Here is a 12,881-nt window from a genome sequence, read left to right as displayed (position 1 = left end):
AAATCTCGGTGGCATCTGCTTTTTGGGAGGTGAAACCATACTGCATGTCACATAGTGGTAACTTGTTTTTGGTCGCCAAGCGGTCGAAGGCACTGCGTTCAGGTCGCAGTCTCTTCTGAAGGCGTTTGTTCGAATATAGCAGCTGTTCAGCCATGTAAACACATACTACGAAGCTCGTGGCGCCCACTTTCTGTGCTGACTTTGAGGTCGGAAGAGGTTTGGAGCTGTACAGTTAGTGAGTCAGCAGAGTGTTTGTGACTTTTGCGCACAAGCGCACCTCAGCACTCGGATACTCCAATCTGTAACTTTGTGTGGGTTGTAACTGAATTTCAGACAGCTCTTTAGTACCACATAGTGACTGACAAGTGAAGGATAACTTTAGTGATTGACAAGTGTTTTGTAAAGGCAGACGTCATGGTTAGCTGCTTGATTTTATAAAGCTCTCACAGAAAACACAAGTCATACAGAAATTCAATGTGCCAGAGAAGACATGCAGTATGGTTTCACCCCCCAAAAATCAGGTCCCACCGATTTCACCAGATTTCACTCCATAAGAGTTTCCTCTTTTCAAAACTCTCCCAATTCATCCAGTGACCCTGCTTGGCCAGCGCTATGGCTCTGGCGTGTCTTACTGTTTCCTCCTTTCGACACACCTCCTCCACCACCATTTTTTGACGTTCGGTTACAGATGCCTGTTGCCACCGAGGTTGCCAAGACCAAATCCTTCTCTGCCCTGTTGGACGCGACCCACCATGTCATTATGGCTCAGAGCCGATTTGGCCTGTAGCACAGACGTGGCTGTGGTCCACTTCCTCCCTGTTGCTAGGGTGGGAGCAGCGCCCCTCACTATGGGGTCCCGGGAGTCCTTGAGTGACATCTCAAGCCTCACTCAAGGAGTGCAGTGTTGTTAATCCGCCTGAGGTCATTAGCCAAGTTTTGCCTTCGTTTGTCAAGTTGCCAGGTATCATTGAGGTCTACATTATACCACCGTCCCAGGCTCTTGATGGACATCTCTTAGACTGTTGGAATTGGTTCTCCACTGATATAGAATTGCCAGTTTCAAGTGTATTTTGTCACAACAGTAAGACGTCTCCAAAGGTTGATTCTGTTCATCTGAATGTAGCGTTTTCAGTGGGAAAAATGTCTCGTCACTCATCCAAGTGACTTCTTCAGTTTCAGCTGACTGCAGGTTTCCCCAATCTTATAAACAGTATATTTGCATAATGACTGAAAGTAGCCCCCTGAAGGAACAGTGGGCTTGGAGGTCAGTTCCTTCATCACGATTATGCAAATTCTCATGACCATTAATCAACAACCACTGATCAAAGACCCATGAGTAGAAGGAAGAAAGAAGTGCCAAGATACAATTGTCAGAAGTGGGATTCGAACCCACGCCTCCAGGTGAGACTGCGACCTGAACGCAGCGCCTTAGACCGCTCGGCCATCCTGACACATTGCAGCAGCCAACTAGTTGAATAATCCCACGCAGTTGCTGATTTCCATTTGACATACTTGTATGTTAAGTGCATGTAATAAACAAATAAAAATAATTACTAAGAAAATATATTGATTTAAAAGTTTGTGTTAAATGTTGTAAGTCAGATCGAAATAGAAAGATCAGGTGTGGTGGACAGGAATGATTAGATGTCAACAACTTGATTGGATGGCCAAAGTGTGAAATGTGACGTCCTGTGAGGGAAGCGTGAAAAAGCGTGAGCAGGTATAAAAAGACATTCTGGGTTCTTCTATTTTGTCTTTTGCGAGATGAGCAGTTGGGAAGGTTGGATCTAAGAGGTTCACAGTTGAAAGTTCAAGCAGACACGCTAGAGGGGGAACCACAGCCCAACCTGTGAACTGGTTTCAAATGAATGCCCAGCTGCTTTCCTGTTGGGTGATTTTCATCAACACAGAACACGGGGATAAATGCATTTTTGGTTCCATCCTCTCTCCTCACCAAGGAAATGTCCTACTTTGAGTTTGTCTCCACCTGCTGGGCGGTGGCGTGTTTAGAGTGGAGGATGTAGTTGCAGCTGTCCTGCAGGTGGAGGTGGTGCCGGACAAGCAGAGCAGCAGATTTGTGAGTGTTTTGGACTTGAATTAAAAAGACCAAGACATGCTGATGAGGTTGCTGTGTGATCTAGAGACAAGTATAAGGATGTGTATAAAGATTGGGTCTAGCTGTATTGCTCAGGCTGCGCTACAGCATCTATTCACAGGTGCGATCCCACTACTGAGCGACACGGGGGCTTTGACCTGCTCCGTCTCCGACCTGGGCCGGTGCACCCCTCCTTAGGTGACCTGGTGGTCTCAGGCTCCCCCAGGATCACCATATCAATGCCGAACGCAATGCGGACACCCGATCGACATAGCCTGCTGCAGCTCAGAGCTCCTGAGCTCAAACAATCCTCAAACCTCAGCCTCGCGGTAGCTTGGATTACAGGCACGCGCCACCGCACCCGGCGTGAAGCACTTACGTTAACAGGGCTTTTAACCATATCTGAGGTAACATCATGACACTAACCTGCTGCCCATCATTAGCAAAGTTGTAATGATGGGCAGCAAAGATGAGGAATGAATGGTGCACAATTGTTATATGCAAGTTTTTAGAAAGCTCGTGGTTAACCCAAGAGTATTTTGTCACAATATCAAGAAGAGTAAAGCTTCAGTGTCAGAAGTGGGATTCAAAGCCACACCTCCAGGGGAGACTGCAACCTGAACGCAGCGTCTTAGACCGCTCAGCCATTCTGACATTGCAGTGCCAGTTTGGTGGAGGTTACCACTGTTAGATACTTTGGAAGAAACACACATTATCCTTCTCATAACACATATAGCAGCTGTTCAGCCATGGAAACGTAGTGCGAATAATCTACAATGTCATCCATACTGATCATTTGGCTGAATACTTTTAGGCAGGTTGCCATGACATGACAGTTCACACAGTTTCACATCGGTTCCATGGTGTAATGGTTAGCACTCTGGACTTTGAATCCAGCGATCGGCGTTCAAATCTTGGTGGGACCTGCTTATTGGGAGGTGAAACCATACTGCATGTCACATAGTGATAACTTGTTTTTGGTCGCCAAGCGGGCGAAGGCACTGCGTTCAGGTCGCAGTCTCTTCTGAAGGCGTTTGTTCGAATATAGCAGCTGTTCAGCCATGTAAACACATACTACGAAGCTCGTGGCGCCCACTTTCTGTGCTGACTTTGAGGTCGGAAGAGGTTTGGAGCTGTACAGTTAGTGAGTCAGCAGAGTGTTTGTGACTTTTGCGCACAAGCGCACCTCAGCACTCGGATACTCCAATCTGTAACTTTGTGTGGGTTGTAACTGAATTTCAGACAGCTCTTTAGTACCACATAGTGACTGACAAGTGAAGGAACTCTTTAGTGATTGACAAGTGTTTTGTAAAGGCAGACGTCATGGTTAGCTGCTTGATTTTATAAAGCTCTCACAGAAAACACAAGTCATACAGAAATTCAATGTGCCAGAGAAGACATGCAGTATGGTTTCACCCCCCAAAAATCAGGTCCCACCGATTTCACCAGATTTCACTCCATAAGAGTTTCCTCTTTTCAAAACTCTCCCAATTCATCCAGTGACCCTGCTTGGCCAGCGCTATGGCTCTGGCGTGTCTTACTGTTTCCTCCTTTCGACACACCTCCTCCACCACCATTTTTTGACGTTCGGTTACAGATGCCTGTTGCCACCGAGGTTGCCAAGACCAAATCCTTCTCTGCCCTGTTGGACGCGACCCACCATGTCATTATGGCTCAGAGCCGATTTGGCCTGTAGCACAGACGTGGCTGTGGTCCACTTCCTCCCTGTTGCTAGGGTGGGAGCAGCGCCCCTCACTATGGGGTCCCGGGAGTCCTTGAGTGACATCTCAAGCCTCACTCAAGGAGTGCAGTGTTGTTAATCCGCCTGAGGTCATTAGCCAAGTTTTGCCTTCGTTTGTCAAGTTGCCAGGTATCATTGAGGTCTACATTATACCACCGTCCCAGGCTCTTGATGGACATCTCTTAGACTGTTGGAATTGGTTCTCCACTGATATAGAATTGCCAGTTTCAAGTGTATTTTGTCACAACAGTAAGAAGTCTCCAAAGGTTGATTCTGTTCATCTGAATGTAGCGTTTTCAGTGGGAAAAATGTCTCGTCACTCATCCAAGTGACTTCTTCAGTGTCAGCTGACTGCAGGTTTCCCCAATCTTATAAACAGTATATTTGCATAATGACTGAAAGTAGCCCCCTGAAGGAACAGTGGGCTTGGAGGTCAGTTCCTTCATCACAATTATGCAAATTCTCATGACCATTAATCAACAACCACAGAGAGTTAATCCCATACAGCTTATGACAAAATTTGATCCGAAGTGATTGATGGCCCTAATCACGACCTTTTGACCTCCCGCCCTTCCCCCCCGGAAGCGTGTAATGAGCGTGACGAATCGCATCCGGAGAAGGGGGGTGGGAAACCCCCCGCGTGACGAATCGCATCCTGAGAAGGGGGGGTGAACCCCGGAAGCGCGCCATCTGTTGCTAACCGTGTCGAATTGCATCCTGAGAAAGGAGGGGGGGAACCTCCGGAAGCGCGTCATCTGTTGTTGGGAAAAAAAGTTTTTAGAGGGAGGGGGAAACCTCCGGAAGCGCGCCATCTGTTGGAGGGGAATAAAAAAGCAGAGAGGTGGAGTCCGTCACAATTTCTAAGGCACAGACACAAGATGGATTTCCTTCTGCAGCCCTGCAACGTTCCTGTGTCCGATGAGATCTGCTCTCCCAAAGAAGAAGGCTTTGAATATGACATATTCAAATACAGCATATTTACTATGGAAGGCCTCGATCCGGACCTTATGACCCTACCGGAAATACTCCGGAAGTGTCTAGTCATTTTCAGACCTGTTGCGTCATGTTCCCTAAGCACAGCGGTGATGCAGCAGATGATTCTGTGATTATAGAGAGACAGAGCGGATGTAATTTTACTTTCTTAAGCTGCACCGGCGTTTGTAATGGAAATAAAGAGTGACTTCCTGTAGAGATTTCAATAGTATTTTATTTTCCTATAATACAGACGCTGTAAAAAACCTTTAAGATACACCATAGCTTGTGATGAAAAGAAGAACTTTCTATCCGCTTGTAACCTACAGGCTGCCTATGTGTAAAAAACGAATAAATATCCCTTAGTGAATACTACTTTTCCTTTTGAGAGACTGAAAAACAAACCAGCGACAGGCGATCTTGTTTCACTCACACACACACACACACACACACACACACACACACACACACACACACACACACACACACCCCCCGCGGGCCAAGGAGGAGTTTTTTTCTTCAATACTTTAACAATAAGTTTTCTCAATAGATAGAAAATGATGACGCTGAGGAGTCAACATCCGATATTATCATTGCTTGTAACCCGGTAAATAATTTCGTACATCTCCCCATAAAACAAGTCTTAGTGGAAAAAAGCTCATTTTCGAATAAGTTTATTAAAGCACCCCCCCTCTGTGGAAAAGAGTCAACCATGAGGCGAGTTTTGTCAACAGCAAGAACAACTGTTGCCCATAAAGTAAAACAAATATCCGCCTCAAACTCGTATTTTACCGTTGCAGAATGTGGAAAACAGACAGCCCTCACAGGAGGCACCATAGTTAAAATATTTAAATTTCAACTAAATTTGTAGTAATGATCGGATTTCCTCACTTATCTACACCACACTCCTTGTCCTTGATTTCTTATCGTTTCTTATCGTTCCTCTGTCCCTTAATAGAAACCACATATATAGAAACTATCCTCCCTTTCAGTTGTCTTTTGCACTTCCATATCGCAAAGCAGTTACTGTAGGTTATTTTCTGCTTATGCATTAATGTAATTAATTAACTTATTTATCCTTAAGTAAGGTAATGACTTGAGTTCTAATGCTTTTTGTCTCTTGAGTTAGCTGTCAATGTGGGATTTTTTTCCCCTTTTGTTCAGTTAAAGCTGCCTTTCATTCTTCAACACAGCTTAAACTCTAATAGGTAAGCTTTCTTGTAATTTCTTAGTTCTGCAGGCTTCTTGAAAGACATCCGAGACTCTTCTTTGGATGCTGGCTGCCTTTTGTTTTGTTTTCTGTCAAGATGATCCCACACTGCTTCGATTATCTTGAGGTTCGAACCCTGGAGAGATCAATCCATGACTGATGCGTTGTTTCATCCAGGCATACTTTGACTACATTGGCAGTATGTTTGCGATCATTGTCGTACTGAAAAATGAAGTTGAAGCCAATCAGACACTACGTGGTATTACATGGTCGATCAAAATCTGGTGGAACTTTTCTACATTCATAATTTGATTAATTTGGATAAGAGCTCCAACAACACTGGCTGAAATCCAGCCTCAAAGCACGGTAGAGTATCCACGCTGTGTTAAAGACGGCTATAGACATTCACTGTTGTATCTCTCTTCGGACCTCTTCCATGCATATTTCAAATTTGGAATCATTACTCCATAAGACATATTACAGCTGATTTCTTTTTCCAGTCAATTTCTTGTGTAATTTGGCACACCTCAGCCTTATTTTTCTCTGTTCTCCTTCCTTAAGAATGGCTTATTAACAGCCACCCTTCCAACTCAGATAACTTTTGATGAGGTTTCATGAAATGTTTACAGCACTTGAGTTACTCGCCACGGCCATCCTAAATGCTAAAAACACTAAACTTTAATTCTAAATTACGTAATTAACGTTAACCAGAAAAAACAAGCCAAAGTCGAAATGTTGCTGAGCTGACCTGTGGTATGCTATGTCTTCTAAAGCACGTATAATGTAAACAGAACTGGTCTTTGCACAGAAGCCTGTGGAGCTTCATAATTAACCTCAGTGTGTGAAGAGGACTCTCCATTTAATAATAGCTGTAATAAAATGTTCTGGCCGACGGTGTTAAACGCTGCACTTGGGTCTAGCAGGGAAGATTTCAACTTTTCAATACGAATGAAGGCTGCAAACTGATTAGATTAATGTCTGATGATCTTTTCCGTGCTTCTTCAAGTTTGTAACACCAAACATATTAAAGGATGATGTAAGGCTCACAGGAAGAGTTTAATTAGACACACATTTACTATTTTCTTTATACTCTTTCTTTCTTGACATGTTTAATATGATTACTATCAGAGGAGAAAATGAACCTTGTGTAGTCTAAAAACTTTTTTATTTAATCAAACTGTAATGTTGTTGAACTCTGACGGACGTGTCTTTTAATCTTGTCAACAAATCCTTAATCATCTAAATCTGCCATTTATCATCTTGTAAAATGTTCCCTCTGCTTCTGTTGCACATCTCCCCCCGACACTCTCTGCTTCACCAGCCCTGTGCAGCTGGTTCAACCCCTGCCTGCCTCCTTAAACTGGGGTGTTTAAATCTCTTTACCTCTGTTGTGAACTTCACACAAAGTTTGTGGTAACAAAATCAAACTGACGAGGATCTCGTTTGAAAAACACACACACTCACGAGACAAAATAAAAACAGACTGCTCAAAGCAAAAGCAGAGCCCTCACAGCTGGTAGTACAAACACAGTGACAACATGCGTATTAGATACCCTCAGTGCCAGAAGCATAAATATGAAAAAGGTGGGATCACCAAGAATATCCTAAAAATGGCGTTGAGGTGGGTGTTACAGTGAAAAAAACAAAAAGCAGCCAAATTTTCATCTGAAAATGTTGAATTTTAGTAAAAACAATGCTCTGTAGTTTGATACTGTCGTTACAGACAAAGCAGATGTTTAAAGCCTTTGAACGCTCATTTAAAATGCGCTCATTCTCCTTATCAGCTGGAAACATTAAAGCCGTAAAATGACTTTTTCAAACGGATAAAAACTATTGAACAGCAGCAATGATGAGCCTGTACCAGAATTTGAATGTACATGTGTTGAAGGTGCGGGTCTTGTTGAATTATTAAACATACTTTCTTTAATTTTTCAAGCCACAAAAACAACAACTTTTAATTTTCTTCTGCTTGAGTCTCGGCCTCGGGTAGCTCTACTTATCATTGCTCAATCAGTTGTCTGTTTGTGCTACTTTTTCAAGGAGCAGCGGATTATTGGTAAGGGTGACTTTATGTGTTTAGCTACTTAAGTGGTAGTACTGTGGATAGTTTTACCTTACATACATAGATCTACCAGTACAGCTTCTGAGGTAACTGTTTACAAAATGTTATAATCTATTCAAAGGTTCTTTGCAATTTTACATTGATAAACATTATCCTTAACACATTTGACCCGCATAAAGTGCTATGGCCATCACACTGTCATTTAGAATTGTTTAAATAACTCGTGTCTTAAGTCCTTCCATCAAACAGAAAATAAAAAAATAAAAAAAATAAAAAAGTCGCATGGATCACTTTATATTTCTAACATTTTGTGATATAAAGTCGTTCATAACAAACTGAAAGGCTGGGAGTTTAAAATGCAAACCGATGGAAGCAGCAGTAGAAGACTATAATGTCACAGAGCACACGGTGTCTATTATTGTGTAGACAATTATAAATAAGAGCTTAATAAAGATGCTTAATTTCTTAAGAAATAAACAGGTGGAGGGATCTTTATCAAAAGTGGATGTTGCATCTGTGGCTAAACCACTGTACCCAAAAACTTTAAAAATCTACTGTGTGTGAGGCTGTGTAAGTAAAGCTTGCCCTTCACACCCGCGTGTAACAAACCATTTGTTGGGGGTTGTGGATTTGACACCTCAGCATTGTGAAAGTGGGGAAACATGTTTCTGGCTGTGCATAAGATTTCTGCTTACAACTTAGAATCTCAGTTCTAAATGAAATTCAGATGTTTTTTAAGTATGGCTAATGTATTATTTGACTTCTAAGGCACGCACACACACACGCACACACACGCACACGAACAACAACACCAACACAGAGAAGAAGAAGAGGGGGTCGGCAGACTATGAATAAATCTACATACTCTGATATATGGTATGTGTTTTATAAAAACCTACTCTACACCAGCTGAGGAAGTAATTAAACACAATGTTTTGCCAAGTTTCCCCTCTGGGAAAAAGTCTGTCTTCATTTATTCAGTTATTGTACTAATGTATGCACATTTCTATGCTATTAAAGGTACTGAAAAGCTTTACTTACACAATACTTTGGGTACTGAGTTGACTTACAACAAAGATTATGCTGAAATGCTGAAAAAAAAAAAAAATATATATATATATATATTATAAACTATATAAATAAAAAGTACTTTTAATAAATTAAATTATTTTTTCACATGAAAACAATATTTATATTAATAAATTCTCGTTTAACAGAAATCTCTGATAATGTTTGTGGTGTCAGCTTTTTCCTTTTCAAACTGTGCGAGAGAAGAAGTATCTCATGACATTCACGCCTAATGTGTTCAGCATATTCTGCACAGTCTGCATCGTCACTGGTACCTGTTTAAGGCTGACGGGGGGTTGAACAGCAGGCTCTGGACACGGGCCCCAGTGAGGAACCTGAGCCCTGATGATGGGGAGGGTGAGTGCAAACACCAGAGCCAAAGGTAGCTTCATGGTAAAGATGTGGCTTTATTACCTAAAGAGAGTATGAAAGAAAAGCAGGTAAGGTAACACAAACCAAAAGAAACATGGCCAACGCAAACAAGATTACTGCTACATCAACTCAGGCAACATTTTTCTTGGCAGAAATAATCTAATATTAACTAATTTATAGTTTAATCCTTCGCATGTATCTCCACAGATTTCTCTTACCTCTGTGTTCCAGTGGTTCAGATATGTGCTCTGTCTTTAGAGATAGAGAGACAAGGCCGTGTGACCGATGGTGACATGGAACTGAATCTGAGCCCCAAAGAGAGAATAAGAGTTATGCTTTTGCACCATATTGTGTTTTCACCGTTCTTTCATAGCAAGAAGAATGATTTTCAGTCAAATGATCCCTACAATCAGTATATTTAATTTCAAAATCAGCCACCCTGGAAATCAACCTACCATCTGGATAATTGTCAGATACTTCTTCCACCACAGGTACTTTTGGATCTTAGGTCCACAGGAGGCAAGACTGTAATACAGGTACATCAGGACATGGATCATCGCATTCATATGTGCACCAAAGAATGCTGCAGTAGAAGAAACAATAAGTTTTTAATTTTGTTCTGCTTACTATAGTTAAAAAAAATCTTAAACTGAGTTGCTCTGAACTCCTGCTGTCTGTATCCAATAAAAAGGCAATAGTTGAGGGGGTGGGAGATACAAACAAGTGTAGGTCCAGGGGCCCATGAATCCAGATTAAACTATCCAAGCTACATATGACGATACTATGCTTGTGGGTTTCAGTGAAATTTGTCATCTAGCTTCCTCATCAGTGTTCAGACTCAGTTTACTCTCAGTCACAATCATCTACTTGCAAATATACATATAGCTGCACCTGTGTTTACTAATTAGCAAGTGATAGCGTGTTATCATGCTAAATACATACTGTGAACATGATAAACATTGTACCCAATAGTAAACTTCAGCGATTAAATGCTATTACTCTCAACATGTTGCCTTGTTGGCATTAGCACTTAGCTCAAAGTGCTCCTCTGCCAATGGTATACCTTTACAGAGTTGCTAGCATGGCTGTTAATATGCAGATGCATATTATAAAAAAAATAAAAATAAATAAGCTCAACAAACAACAATAATGAATACATTAACCAGTAGTGAATAAAAGGTTTATAGACAAGTAGCTCCACATGTTTGGTTTAGCTTCCTGAAGCATCCACCAAGGCATTTGTGTCCCTTCCCAGCCCTCACCCAGTATAAACCACAAAACTACAGAGCCGATGAAGGCTTTATCAACAGCAATGCTGATAAATTCATATATATATCATATAGCTGATGTCTGCTGTGTTGTAAGCTACTCACACTGTCCTCCTGCCACCCACTTGATGCCAATCCACCAGAGCGTGAACATGGAGCAATGATGGTAGACGTGCAGGAAGGTGACCTGGTTAAATTTTTTCCTCAGGATGAAAAACACAGTGTCCAGATACTCAATGCCTTTGGAGATGAAATACCTCCACAGAGTTCCTGCCACCTGACTCCCGCAGAAATAAAGAAGGGGAAGAAAAAGACTGTTAACATATGAACATATATGATCAAGAGCTACATGTGTGTGAACTCTGATTTTGGAAATCCTAACCTCGACCCGAGACTGACTCACTTGTGGTTTCTGTTTCAAACTACGTCATAGAGCAACAGGAAGGAAGGTGAAACTGAACACCATTCAACTCCGGCTTGTACTTTTTTCTGATAACAGACCCGTGCTCTAAATGTATGGATGCCTCTCATGTTTCTAAAAGCTCTCTGAGTGACGTGTCCCTGGCAGGCTGACTGTAATTTTCTGAACCATGGGTACAGTGGAGAATTATTAACAGGTAGGGATCTGGTTCCAAGGAAACTAATTATTGTAGACACAAAAGTCTTAAGATAGTAAGTTACATAAACAGCTGAAGTCCCACTACTATATTCAGAGTTTATCTATGCAAGCGTGTGTGTGTGTGTGTGTGTGTGTGTGTGTGTGTGTGTGTGTGTGTGTGTGTGTGCAGTCGGGAGAGTTGGGGTATCCAATTTCCTTTTTTTGAATGCCTTCTTGTGAACGCTGTCTGTTTTCCACATTCTGCAACGGTAAAATACGACTTAGAGGCGGATATTTGTTTTACCTTATGGGCAACAGTTGTCTGGCTTTGTTCTTGCTGTTGACAAAACTCGCCTCATGGTTGACTCTGAGAAAAAAACTCTTTCCCACAGAGGGGAATAAACTTATTCGAATATGAGCTTTTTTCCACTAAGACTTGTTTTATGGGGAGATGTACGAAATTATTTACCGGGTTACAAGCAATGATAATATCGGATGTTGACTCCTCAGCGTCATCATTTTCTATCTATTGAGAAATCCCATTGTAAAAGTAATGAAGAAAAAAACTATTCTGCCGTCTCACTCCTCCTTGACCCGCGGTGTGTGTGTGTGTGTGTGCCTTCTGTTTTCCGCATTCTGCAACGGTAAAATATGACTTTGAGACGGATATTTGTTTTACCAAATGGACAATTGCTGTTGACAAAACTCGCCTCATGGTTGACTCTTTCCCACAGAGGGGGGTGCTTTAATAAACTTATTCGAATATGAGCTTTTTTTTCCGCTAAGGCTTATTTTAGGGGAGGAGATGTACGAAATTATTTACCGGGTTACAAGCAATGATAATATCGGATGTTGACTCCTCAGCGTCATCATTTTCTATCTATTGAGAAAACTTATTGTTAAAGTAATGAAGAAAAAAAACTCCTCCTTGGCCCGCGGGGTGTGTGTGTGTGTGTGTGTGTGTGTGTGTGCCTTCTTGCGAACGCCGTCTGTTTTCCGCATTCTGCAACGGTAAAATACGACTTTGAGACGGATATTTGTTTTACCAAATGGACAATTGCTGTTGACAAAACTCGCCTCATGGTTGACTCTTTCCCACAGAGGGGGGTGCTTTAATAAACTTATTCGAATATGAGCTTTTTTCCCCGCTAAGACTTGTTTTATGGGGAGATGTACGAAATTATTTACCGGGTTACAAGCAATGATAATATCGGATGTTGACTCCTCAGCGTCATCATTTTCTATCTATTGAGAAAACTTATTGTTAAAGTATTGAAGAAAAAAACTCCTCCTTGGCCCGCGGGGTGTGTGTGTGTGTGTGTGTGTGTGTGTGTGTGTGTGTGTGTGTGTGTGTGTGTGTGTGTGAGTGAAACAAGATCGCCTGTCGCTGGTTTGTTTTTCAGTCTCTCAAAAGGAAAAGTAGTATTCACTAAGGGATATTTATTCGTTTTTTACACATAGGCAGCCTGTAGGTTACAAGCGGATAGAAAGTTCT

At 41.9% G+C, this 12,881-nt stretch overlaps 1 non-coding gene across 1 annotated transcript; it reads right to left on the bottom strand.

Annotated features, from left to right (window-relative positions):
• Window positions 1-1,368: 1,368 nt before the first annotated feature.
• trnal-cag (transfer RNA leucine (anticodon CAG)) lies at window positions 1,369-1,451 on the bottom strand. The gene has a single exon. It is a non-coding gene; the product is annotated as a tRNA-Leu (tRNA).
• Window positions 1,452-12,881: the final 11,430 nt, after the last annotated feature.

This window comes from Maylandia zebra, linkage group LG14, assembly GCF_041146795.1.
Source record: "Maylandia zebra isolate NMK-2024a linkage group LG14, Mzebra_GT3a, whole genome shotgun sequence".
Lineage (NCBI taxonomy): Eukaryota > Metazoa > Chordata > Actinopteri > Cichliformes > Cichlidae > Maylandia > Maylandia zebra.
The sequence above is the reverse complement of the archived record's forward strand: the minus strand, read 5'-3'. Positions and strand labels throughout refer to the sequence as shown.